Here is a 10,900-nt window from a genome sequence, read left to right as displayed (position 1 = left end):
CTATCCATCTATATATCTATCTATCTATCTATCTATCTATCTATCTATCTATCTATCTATCTATCTATCTATCTATCTATCTATCTATCTATCTTATATTTGAAGGAATTACACATTTCATTACAAACAATCCAAAGGTCCCATTACCTTTCAATGGTCCCAATATTATTACATAAATAAAGAAACAAAAAAACATTAAATAATTAAGAATATAATGAATGCAGGCCATTAGGCTGAGAAAATTGATAAAAGAGAAAAGAGGTGATTTTAAATCAGAACAAATAATAATATAAAATTGCGCATTAAAATTTTAAATGATTACAAGACCCAAGGGGGGACTGGTGGGTATGTCACTATAGAAATCATGTTATATAAATGAAAATAAAACAACAAAAATAAACAGATGATGTAATTTGCCTTTAAACACAATAATCAAGTTAGATTTTTTCCTTCCCCGCCCCATTTAAGAATTAACAAATTTACGCTTTTTTTTGAATACAGGACTTTTTGTTTTGTTTTTGTTGTGAAACGTTACCTATAAATAAATGAAACAAGTTTTTAAGAAGACTTCAGAAAATTTCGCTTTCATTATGAATAAGCTCAAGACTCTGAAAATCAGTTAAGAATACACACATACACGTACAAAACTTCTCTCTAAGTTGTTATTCTCTCCTTGTTATTGACAGTGAGAGTATTTTGTTTTAACTTATTTATAATACCGGCATATTTTCCACTTATTCTTACATATTAATCGACTTGTATGTATATAATGTGAAAAGTGATGAATCACACACAGATGTGCTTTTATATAGAGAAAAAATGTATTTGTATCCTTTTGTTTCTGTATACGTTTAGAACTGCTAGACCAGACCTTAGCCACAGAATTCCACGAAGTGAGAAATGTTGCAATTTTTTTTACAATAAAAATCGGTTTTATTGTGCAATATTAAAGTTGGAAATTTCAAGATTTTTTTCTTCGATTCCTGAATATGTTAATTGCAAATCTGTAATCAGACTAAAGTCTCAACTATAGATCAGATTAGAGTATAGTCTAGACTATAGATTAAGTATTAAGTTAAGTATCGAGTGCAAATCCGTGTATAGTCTTAACCATAGATCAGACTATAGTCTCGACTACTGAACAGATTATAATATAGACTCTTCCTTTTAGTGTAAATCAGATTGTAATCGAGCCTGTATCGGACTATATAGATCAGACTAAATATCCGACTAGAGTCGCGTAAAGGGATCAAACCATTGGATCAACTGTAGATTAAAATATCGTCTCGATATTAGATCAGTCTTTAGTCTCAACCGTAGACTATGGATCAGACTATACTCCTGATTATCGATAAGACTGTAGTGCCGACTATAAATCAGACTATAGTCTCGAGTATAGATCAGACTATTGTCCATCTTGACAACAGACTATAGTCTCGATTATGGATCAGACTATAGTAAGACTATAGTTCCGTTCGCAGAGTATTTAAGTGAAAAATCTCTATACTACTATATGGGGCCATAAGCTCAAAATAGATCTCAAATAAAAAACGTCCTCTCAAAAAATATATATTTATAGAATTCAAATCTAATCGATAATTGAGTGCAAAACTAATTCATCCACAAACAAAAAATGTCGTTACACTGACCTATGAAGGGGACAACAACAACAACAAAAGCAAAAAAAGAATAAAACTTTTAAACGCACCCCTTCCTTCAGGTCTTTAGTTTCGAGTCTCTGAACTTTACTTGTTGAATATGCAAGTGTATGAGTGTGTCTTAGCTTACATGTGCGTACGTAGAGCTGTGTATCTGTGTGTTTAAATGTTTACTTTGTTTTTGTTGCTGTTTTCAAGATACAGAATTGTGTTGTGAGTTCGTCATAGGCGGCATTGTGTTTAAATACCCTGGCTGTGGTGTATGGATGGATGAATGTGTGTATTTATTATGTATTTATTTTTTATTATTTGTACTCGTACTTTTTTCTTCTTTTTTTTGCAGTCTGGCTGGCGCACATACAGTTCAGTGTTTTTTTTTTTTTTTTTTTGTTTCTGTTTTATTCTTTGGAGTTAATGCACCCCAGTAGAAGTTCAAGGCTGAACAAATCAGTCGTATTTTTTGTGTTGTTGTTGCAGTAGTATTTGTCGTTTAGACTTAAATAAAAATACAAAACAGTCCATCCATCCAACCAACCAACCAACCATTCGATATAGGGAAAATATTGTGTAGACGTAGTGGTAAATATGGATGTATATTTGTATTATATAAGTATCTAGTAAATAAATAAAAACCATCCATGATTATGGTGGAGTATTAAATATTTAGAGTGAAAAGAATAAGAATTAAGTTTAAAAATACTTCTTTTTTGTCATGTCCCCTTTAGCATATAACTGTGTTATATAATCAACATATTATACATACATATAGTCTATGATCAAGTAGATTTAACTCCGATCGGATTATAGTCTCGACTATAGATCAGACTACAGTCTCAACTATAGATCAGAATACAGTCTCGACGGTGGATCAGACTACAGTCTCGACGATAGATCAGACTACAGTCTCGACGATAGATCAAAATACAGTCTCGACTATAGATCAGACTACAGTCTCGACGATACATCAGACTACATTCTCGACCTTAGGTCAGACTACAGTCTTGACAATACATCAGACTACTGTCTCGACGATAGGTCAGACTACAGTTTCGACTATAGATCAGACTACAATTTCGACTATAGATCAGACTGCAGTTTCGACTATAGATCAGACTGTAGTCTCGACTATAGATCAAACTACATTCTCAACTATAGATCAGACTAAAGTCTCGACTATAGATCAGACTACAGTCTCGACGATAGATCAGACTACAGTCTCGACTATAGTCTAACACAGTCTTGAATATAGATTAGACTACAGTCCCGACTATAGATTAGACTACAGTCTCGAATATAGATTAGACTACAGTCTCGATTATAGATAAAACTACAGTCTCGACTATAGATTAGATTACAGTCTCGACTATAAATTAAACTACAGTCTTGACTATAGATTAGACTACAGTCTCGACTATAGATTAGACTATAGTCTCGACAACAGATCAGACTGCAGTGGCGACTATAGATTAGACTACAGTCTCGACTATAGATTAGACTACAGTCTCGACTATAGATCAGACTACAGTCATGACTATAGATTAAACTACATCTCGACTATAGATTAGATTACAGTCTCGACTATAGGTTAGACTACAGTCTCGACTATAGGTTAGACTACAGTCTCGACTATAGATTAGACTACAGTCTTGACTATAGATCAGACTACAATCTCGACTATAGATTACACTACAGTCTCGACTATAAATCAGAATATATAGCAGACTACAATTATCTCTGATCAACAAGAATTGACTTAGATCGCCCAGTGCTTACTTTGATCAACTAAAATTTGGCTTTTATTAACTTTATTTTATTCTGATCAACCCGATTTACTGCGATCGACAAGGATGGACACTAATCAATGATCAATTACATTTGTCTTTGAGCAACTTGATCTGACCCTGATCAAACAATTCCGACTCTAATCAAACAATTTTAACACTGATCAAACAATTTCGACTATTAACAAACAAATTAGATTCTGATCAAATTGATTCGACTCTCATTTACATTATATGATTCTGATCATCTGGAGTTGAGTCTGATCAATTAGGTTTAACTCTCATCGGCTACATTGAAATTGTATCAATTATATGCGACATCGATCAACTAGAGTTATATATGATCAGAAAGAGTAAACTTTGACCAACTAGTTTTTACTCTAAACAATTTGATTCGATTCCTAACTACTTGATAAGAGTCAAATTTTATTATTTAATGAAAACTTTTTAACCCTTCAAAGTCATGATCTGCTTAAATATGTAAAATGTAGCGCACCTTAATCGTTAGAATGATTAATATAAAATAATCAATTTCACAGAATATATACGGGTGAGTATACTCGTACTTAAAATTGCAGTAGTACTTACTACATACAACATTTTTTATGGTGACCATTCATTCAAATAAATGCGCGTGTACAAATAAAAAAATAATAATTCCTTTGACTGTGTAAATAATTCATCCATCGTGTATATTGCATCATTCATTTTTAAATGGTAGGGGGTAAAAGAGGACATTTTTTTTTTGCGTGTACTTGTATAATTTTAAACTTGCAAATACTACTCCCTTTTAAGGCGGGGGGACTACTGCACTTAAAAAAGAAACATGGTAAACATCATGGTTGGGATGTAAAGAAAGTGTGTTTTGATTTTTGTGGGAATTGCAATGGGGACAATGGTCTGTAGTAAATTACGATAAAATTGGATCAAATTAAAATGAATTTCGAAAAAAAATGGAAAGTAATAAAAATGTTTTAAGAAAATTAAAAACAGTGGTTTAGACGTAAAAAATCGACTGTAGTCAAGTTTAGTCTAAATCATAGTCTAACAGATGATCAGAGTCAAATATAGTGTATACACAGAGTTCAATCTAGTAATATTAGGATCAAATGCACTTGATCAGTGTCGAATCAAGTTTAAAAGGGTTAAATTTTATTGATCATAGTCAACTGTTGCTGATCAGAATCAAATCTGTTTTATCATAGGGGAATCAAGTTTATCTGTGTCAATTATAGTTTGTCAAAGCTATATAAATTTTATCAGAGTAAATTCTAGTTTGCAAAAGTCCTTGATCAGAATATAATTTAACAAAATCAACTGTTGTTGATCGGAGACAAATCATGTTCATCAGTGTCAACTTTTGATGAGGCAAATCTAGTTGAACTAAATGAACTCAAGTTGATCAATGTCGAATCTACTTAATCATAGTCTACTCTTGTTGATAAAAGTCAAATTTTAATACTCAGAGTCAACACTTGTTAATCATAGCAAAATCAAGTTGAGCAGTGTCAACTTTAGATGATCACAGACAAATCTAAGGGAATAGAGTAAATTTTAGTTGATCAGAGTCAAATCTACTTTATTAAAGTCATGTTGATAAGAGCCAATTTAAGTTGATCCAAATCTAACCAAGAAGATCAGAATCAACTCTAGTTTAACAGAGTTAAATCAATCAATTGAATCAAGTTGATCGTTATAAACTTTATTTAATCAGACTTTTTTAGTTGTACTTAGTTGAATCAATTAAATTAGCATCGAATCAAGTTAATCAAATTTAACTCTAATTGATCACTGTCAATTCATGTTGATCAAGATCAAGTCATAGTTTAACAGAGTTATGTACATCATGTTGATCTTTGTCAATTCTTGTTGATCAGATTCAATTCTAGTAAGTAAGAATCATTTACACTCTGCTTAAGTTAATCACAATCATCTATAGTTGATCGGAGTCATTGATCAGAATCCAATCAAGTTGATCAGTGTAGCATCAGGTTGATTAGGGTCAACTTATCCTGATCTTTGTGAAATTTTGTTGATCAAAGTCAAATGTAGTTAATCAATGTATACTTTTGTTGATCAAAGTTGAATAAAATTGAGCAAAGTACTTGATTGGAATTAAATCTTAGTCAACACTTATTGATCAAAGTCAATAAATTAATCATTAATTATTTTAGACAAGAGTCAAGTGTTGCTAAAAGCCGAATCAAGTTAAGCAAATCATTTTGATCCAAACAAATAGATTACACTCAAGTCAATAAATTTAGATTTAATTGCAATTACTTATAGTAAACTCTGTGTCAAATGTTATTGATCACATCAAACTCTTGTTGATTAGATTCATTTGAAGTTCATCAGAGCTAGCTCAAGTTGATCAGAGTTAAATATAGTTGATCAAATACGAATCTAGTTAATCAGAATCAAATGAAGTTGATCAAAGTTGAATCAAGATGATCGTTGAACTTTGTTGATCATTGATCAGAGTCAAAGCATACTCTTGTTAATTAAGGTCTGCTGAAGTTTTTCTGAGTCAAAATGATCAGCGTTTGAAAAAGTATCAGAGGAGATGAGTATCAGAAGAGAGAGAAGTTAATAGTATCATAAGTTATTCGATTGATCAGTGTCAAATCGTATTGATTAGATTTAGCTCAAGTTGATCAGAGTTAAATAGAGTTAATCAAATACAAATCTAGTTAATCAGAATCAAATGAAGTTGATCAGAGTTGAATCAAGAAGATCATTGTCAACTCTTTTTGATCATTGTTAAAGCGTTCTGATCTTTGTAACACAAGATGATCAGGGTCGCATCATGTTAAGCAGATTCAACTGTTTTCGATCGGAGCCTATTTATTTAATTAGTTCGTCTTCTAGTGCTTCCTGTAAATAACTGGAAAACATTTTGTTAAACATTTTCATAAACTTTTAATTTTAAATCCCTATAATCTTGGACGATTTATATCATATATAAATTGTTGCATCTTGATTAAGATTTCTAAAACGTATGGTTCCATTTTCTTTTTTACTTTTTAAAAGCCCATCAAAGCACACATTTTCGTTAAGGCGATTGTGTGCGTTTTTATTTTATGAATGAAATTTTGTATTTAACGTATTTTATTTTTGTGATCTAATTGTTTGACAAAAAAAATGAGCAAAAAAGATTTATGTGAAATTGTTGTTGAAATGATTTGCTAAAAATATAAAAATACACAAATATTTTTGGAGACAAAATTAAAGTGAAATAATTAATTAATAAATTATTTTTATTATTTCTCGCTAAAAAGAAGAACAAAATTTTACACATTCATTCAAACATATGTATACCGAATGTAGTATTTGAAAACAAAAGGCACTTAAATACACAAACACTCATGCTCACTAATGAATATGTATACTCACTTGTGCTCACGTTTATAGTTAGATGTTGTTGTTGAAGTAATCTAATGCAATTCTTCTCTTTGTTGTTATTGGCAGCAAAAGGCCGGTAAACAGCAATAGTAGTCGTTGTAGTAGTAGGAGCAATAGCAGTAGTTGTTGTTGTTTTTTGTTTCTAATATTTTCTGTTATTGTTGTAATAGTATTAGATTTAATAAACAAACACATTTAAGTGAGTGTGTCAATGTGTTTTGTTATGTATTTGTTTGTTTTTGTAGTTTATTTAATAAAAAATCACGTTTTCGGCCTGCTGACGTATGATGAATATTATTAGTAGGTTTTTTTTTTAAAGAAAAACAAATAACAAAAAAACGTTAAAGAAGTCCATAGTATGTATGGGTTTTTTTTTATATTTTTAGGCCGTCGTTGATTTGTATTAATGCAATAATAACAGCAACAACAAGAAAAAAAAACAAAGTGTTTTTATTTTGAATTTTTAAGGCGCATTAATTGTTTTTTTATTATTATTATATATTTTGTTCTTTTTTTTGGTTTATTTATTTTATTTATTTATCATGTTTATTTTTAAAATCAAAAAATAGGTCTTTTTGCGCCTTGATTTAATTTTTTGTTTTTTTTGTAAATTACTCAATATTATTTAAGAACAACGTTATACAATTAACACAACAAAATAATAAATTTATCAAAAATGTGTCATTTGTTTAATATTTAATAATTGTTCCTTTTTTTGTTATTATTGCTGTCGTAATTGTGTTTCGTTTTAACTTTCGTAATTTTGTTTGTGACAACAAAACAAAAGTGAAATAATTTCGACGTAAATTTTGTATGCTTTACCGTTGTTGTTTAGTTCTCTGTTTGTAGTTCTTTTTCACACTGTTGCGTTTTTTCGTTTGTTATGATGAAATTCCATTTTCAATTGTAACCCCTACGTCTCCCTTATAGCACCTCCTAACCCCTCCCCCTACCCAGCCGCTACAAAGTATCTCAATGTGCATTATTATTTTATTTACTCGTTCGGTTCGTTTATTTTCTTCATTCGTTCTCTTTGTTTAGTCACATTTTGTTTACCACTACAACAACAATAACTTATTTTTAACGTGTTTTTTTCAAATTTAGAATAAGAATTGTTCTCAATTCCCTCATTGATCTTTTTACTCTCTCTCTCTCTCTGTCTTACTCTCTTTATTCTGCATTTGTTATGTTACTATCATTAAGTTTATTAAGATTATTTTTTGTTTAAGCTTCTTGATCATTTGGTAATTTGTATTTTTCAGTCTATTCCCCCCCTTTTTGTTTTCAAATGACACAAATTCTAACATGTTCTAAAGTGTTTGTTGTAGTTGTTCTTATTGCTCACATTTAAGCCAACGTGAGTGAATGGCATCGTTTGCGGGCGACGACGTAGTAGCAACTGTTTTTGCTGTGCACAAATGTGCTGGGAACCCAATGGGAAAAATTCTTAAAATTACACAATATAGTCGAGTCTATAGTTTAGATTATAGTCGTGTCTATAGTCCAAATTATAGACGAGTTTCTAGACCAAACTATAGAAGTGTCTAAGAGTCCAGACTATAGACGATTGTATAGACCAAACTATAGAAGTGTCTAGAGTTCAGACTATAGTCGGTTCTACAGTCCTAATAATAGTCTAGAGGTCATACTATAGTCGAATCTATAGTAGATTATGTTACCTATAGTCGAGTCTGTGACCTGGAATGTTGTGAAGTCTATATCCATACAACTGTTAAATTTAGTCCAGGCTATAGTCGAGTCTATAATTCAGACATAAGTAAAGTTTTTAGTCCAAACTATCGTAGTTTCTACAGTCCAGACTATTGTTGAGTCATTAGTCTACACTATAGTTGAGCCTATATTCGAGTCTGTAGTCAATATAATTATGCAAAGTCCATACTTTTGTCGAGTCGAGTCGAGTCAGGATTAGAGTTGAGTCTACAGTACGTACTATAGTCAAGGCTTTAGTTGAGATTATAATCGAATCTATACTCCAGTTTTTAGTCGAGTCCATAGATCAGATTGTAGTAGAGTCTATAGTCCAGAGTATAGTCTATAGACCATAGAAGTCTATAGGCCAGTATTTAGTACAGACTATAGTCGAGTATGTAGTATAGTTATTCAGACTATAGGTCAAATCTATATTCCTGATTATAGGAAAGACTTTTTTCGAGTTTGTAGTCGACTCTATAATCAGGCTATTATTAAGTATATTATTAGTCTATAGTCCAGTCTGTAATCCAGACTTTATCGAGTCTATAGTGTTGACTGTAGTCGTCGTATATATATTTCATATTATAGTCGAGTCTTTAGTCCAGACTATAGTCCAGTCTATATGTAGTCCAAACTATACAGCAAGTCTAAAGACCATTCTATACATAAGTCTATAGCCCAGACTATAGTCAAATCTATAGTCCACACTATAGTTAAGTTTATAGTCCAGTCTATATTTAAGTCTATAGTAAAGACTATAGTCAAGTCTATAGTATAGACTATGATATAGACTCTATACTATAGTTAAGGCTATAGTCCAGACTATAGTCAAGTTTATAGTCCAGACTTTATATGAGTCTATGGCCCAGATTGTAGCTGAGTCTGTACGAATAGACTTAAAAAGGCTACCGAGAGGACAGCCAGTTACTGCAACACTTTCTCTTCCAGGACAGTACTTTTGTATTAGATCCCTTCTTTATAAGCATATATTTCCTAAAGGGAATTATATTTCCTCGTGCTCGAACGATAGTCCCATATACTCAACAATGTGATGCACACAAATAAATGACTTATTATATGGAATAAGCGCACAAATATATAAATACTGCTAAAATTAATACTAGACCCAGTGTTGCCATATATTCTACACACAAAATCCCACAAAAAAAAACAAATTTTGGCAAAGATCGAACACACAATCTCCAAAATTTACCAAATAGAATGTCGCAAACATAAGGTCAAGATAAATTGTTACATTTTCAAAGATGTTAGTCAAAAATTTCAGAAGGCTAAAAGTTATAAAAGGTTTATTACGTATAAGAACTTTGGTATATAAAATTGTAGGAATCGGTGAAAAATACGTAACTTATATTATTAAAATATGGAATTATTTTCAGTTCACTTCGTACCTACATAGTATTTTGCAATAATTTTCTAAATAAAATATCCTTCAGACTGAATAACATTATCTAACAAACCTCCTCGATTTCATGGGGCTCACCCATTCTCACACACCTGGCTACAATACCCGCACACTAAACCATTAACAAAACCAAAAAATAAAACTTGTTTACATTTGTTGTATCTCAAAAATAAAAAGAGAAACAACATAAACAAGTTCAATGTTCAAGTTCGAGGAAAATCGATGGCTTCGCTTAAAGTTTGTGAGTCCGTTTGTTACAATACAAATTTGTCGAATAACACAAAAACGACGTTCATTAAATCCACAGCAAGCAACAACACATCGCATTAAAATGTTGCAAACGATCTCATTCATATTTGAGTTTGAGGTAATAAAGCAAACATATTGGACAAACATGTTTGAAATTATTGTTCCAACTAAATATTTATTATACATTTTGTTTTAATTCTCAATTTTAAATTATAGTGCATAAGTAGTGGTGTATCGTTGCATGATAAAATGAGATGTTGGTTGATCGCAGAGATGGGTAATTAAACAGACTAGCCTGTAGACTAGGCAATAGACTAGAATGTAGGCTAAGCTCTATACTAGGCAATAGACTAGACTATATACTAAACTATTTACTAGAATAGTCTATAGAATAGAATGTAGACTAGAATATAGACAATACTATAGACTAGATTATATACTTGATTATATTAAAGTCTATAGTAGTCTATAGTCTAGTCTATAGTCTAGTCTATAGTCTAGTCTATAGTCTAGTCTATAGTCTAGTCTATAGTCTAGTCTATAGTCTAGTCTATAGTCTAGTCTATAGTCTAGTCTATAGTCTAGTATGTAATCTAGTCTGTAGTCTAGTATATAATCTAGTCTATAGTCTAGAATATATTCTACTATATAGTCTAGTCTATAGTCTAGTCCAT

General features: G+C 31.1%; 1 protein-coding gene across 1 annotated transcript in view; it reads right to left on the bottom strand.

Annotated features, from left to right (window-relative positions):
- Nucleotides 1-7,377, bottom strand: part of LOC111685780 (carbohydrate sulfotransferase 11) — a 53,189-nt gene extending 45,812 nt beyond the window's left edge. The window contains exon 1 of the mRNA XM_046956590.1: nucleotides 6,833-7,377. The gene's annotated coding sequence lies outside the window, so the exon portion shown is untranslated. The remainder of the gene's footprint in view (nucleotides 1-6,832) is intronic.
- Between the last annotated feature and the right edge of the window lie 3,523 nt (nucleotides 7,378-10,900).

The sequence above is a fragment of the Lucilia cuprina genome, chromosome 2 (genome assembly GCF_022045245.1).
Source record: "Lucilia cuprina isolate Lc7/37 chromosome 2, ASM2204524v1, whole genome shotgun sequence".
In the NCBI taxonomy this organism is placed as follows: Eukaryota; Metazoa; Arthropoda; class Insecta; order Diptera; family Calliphoridae; genus Lucilia; species Lucilia cuprina.
The sequence above is the reverse complement of the archived record's forward strand: the minus strand, read 5'-3'. Positions and strand labels throughout refer to the sequence as shown.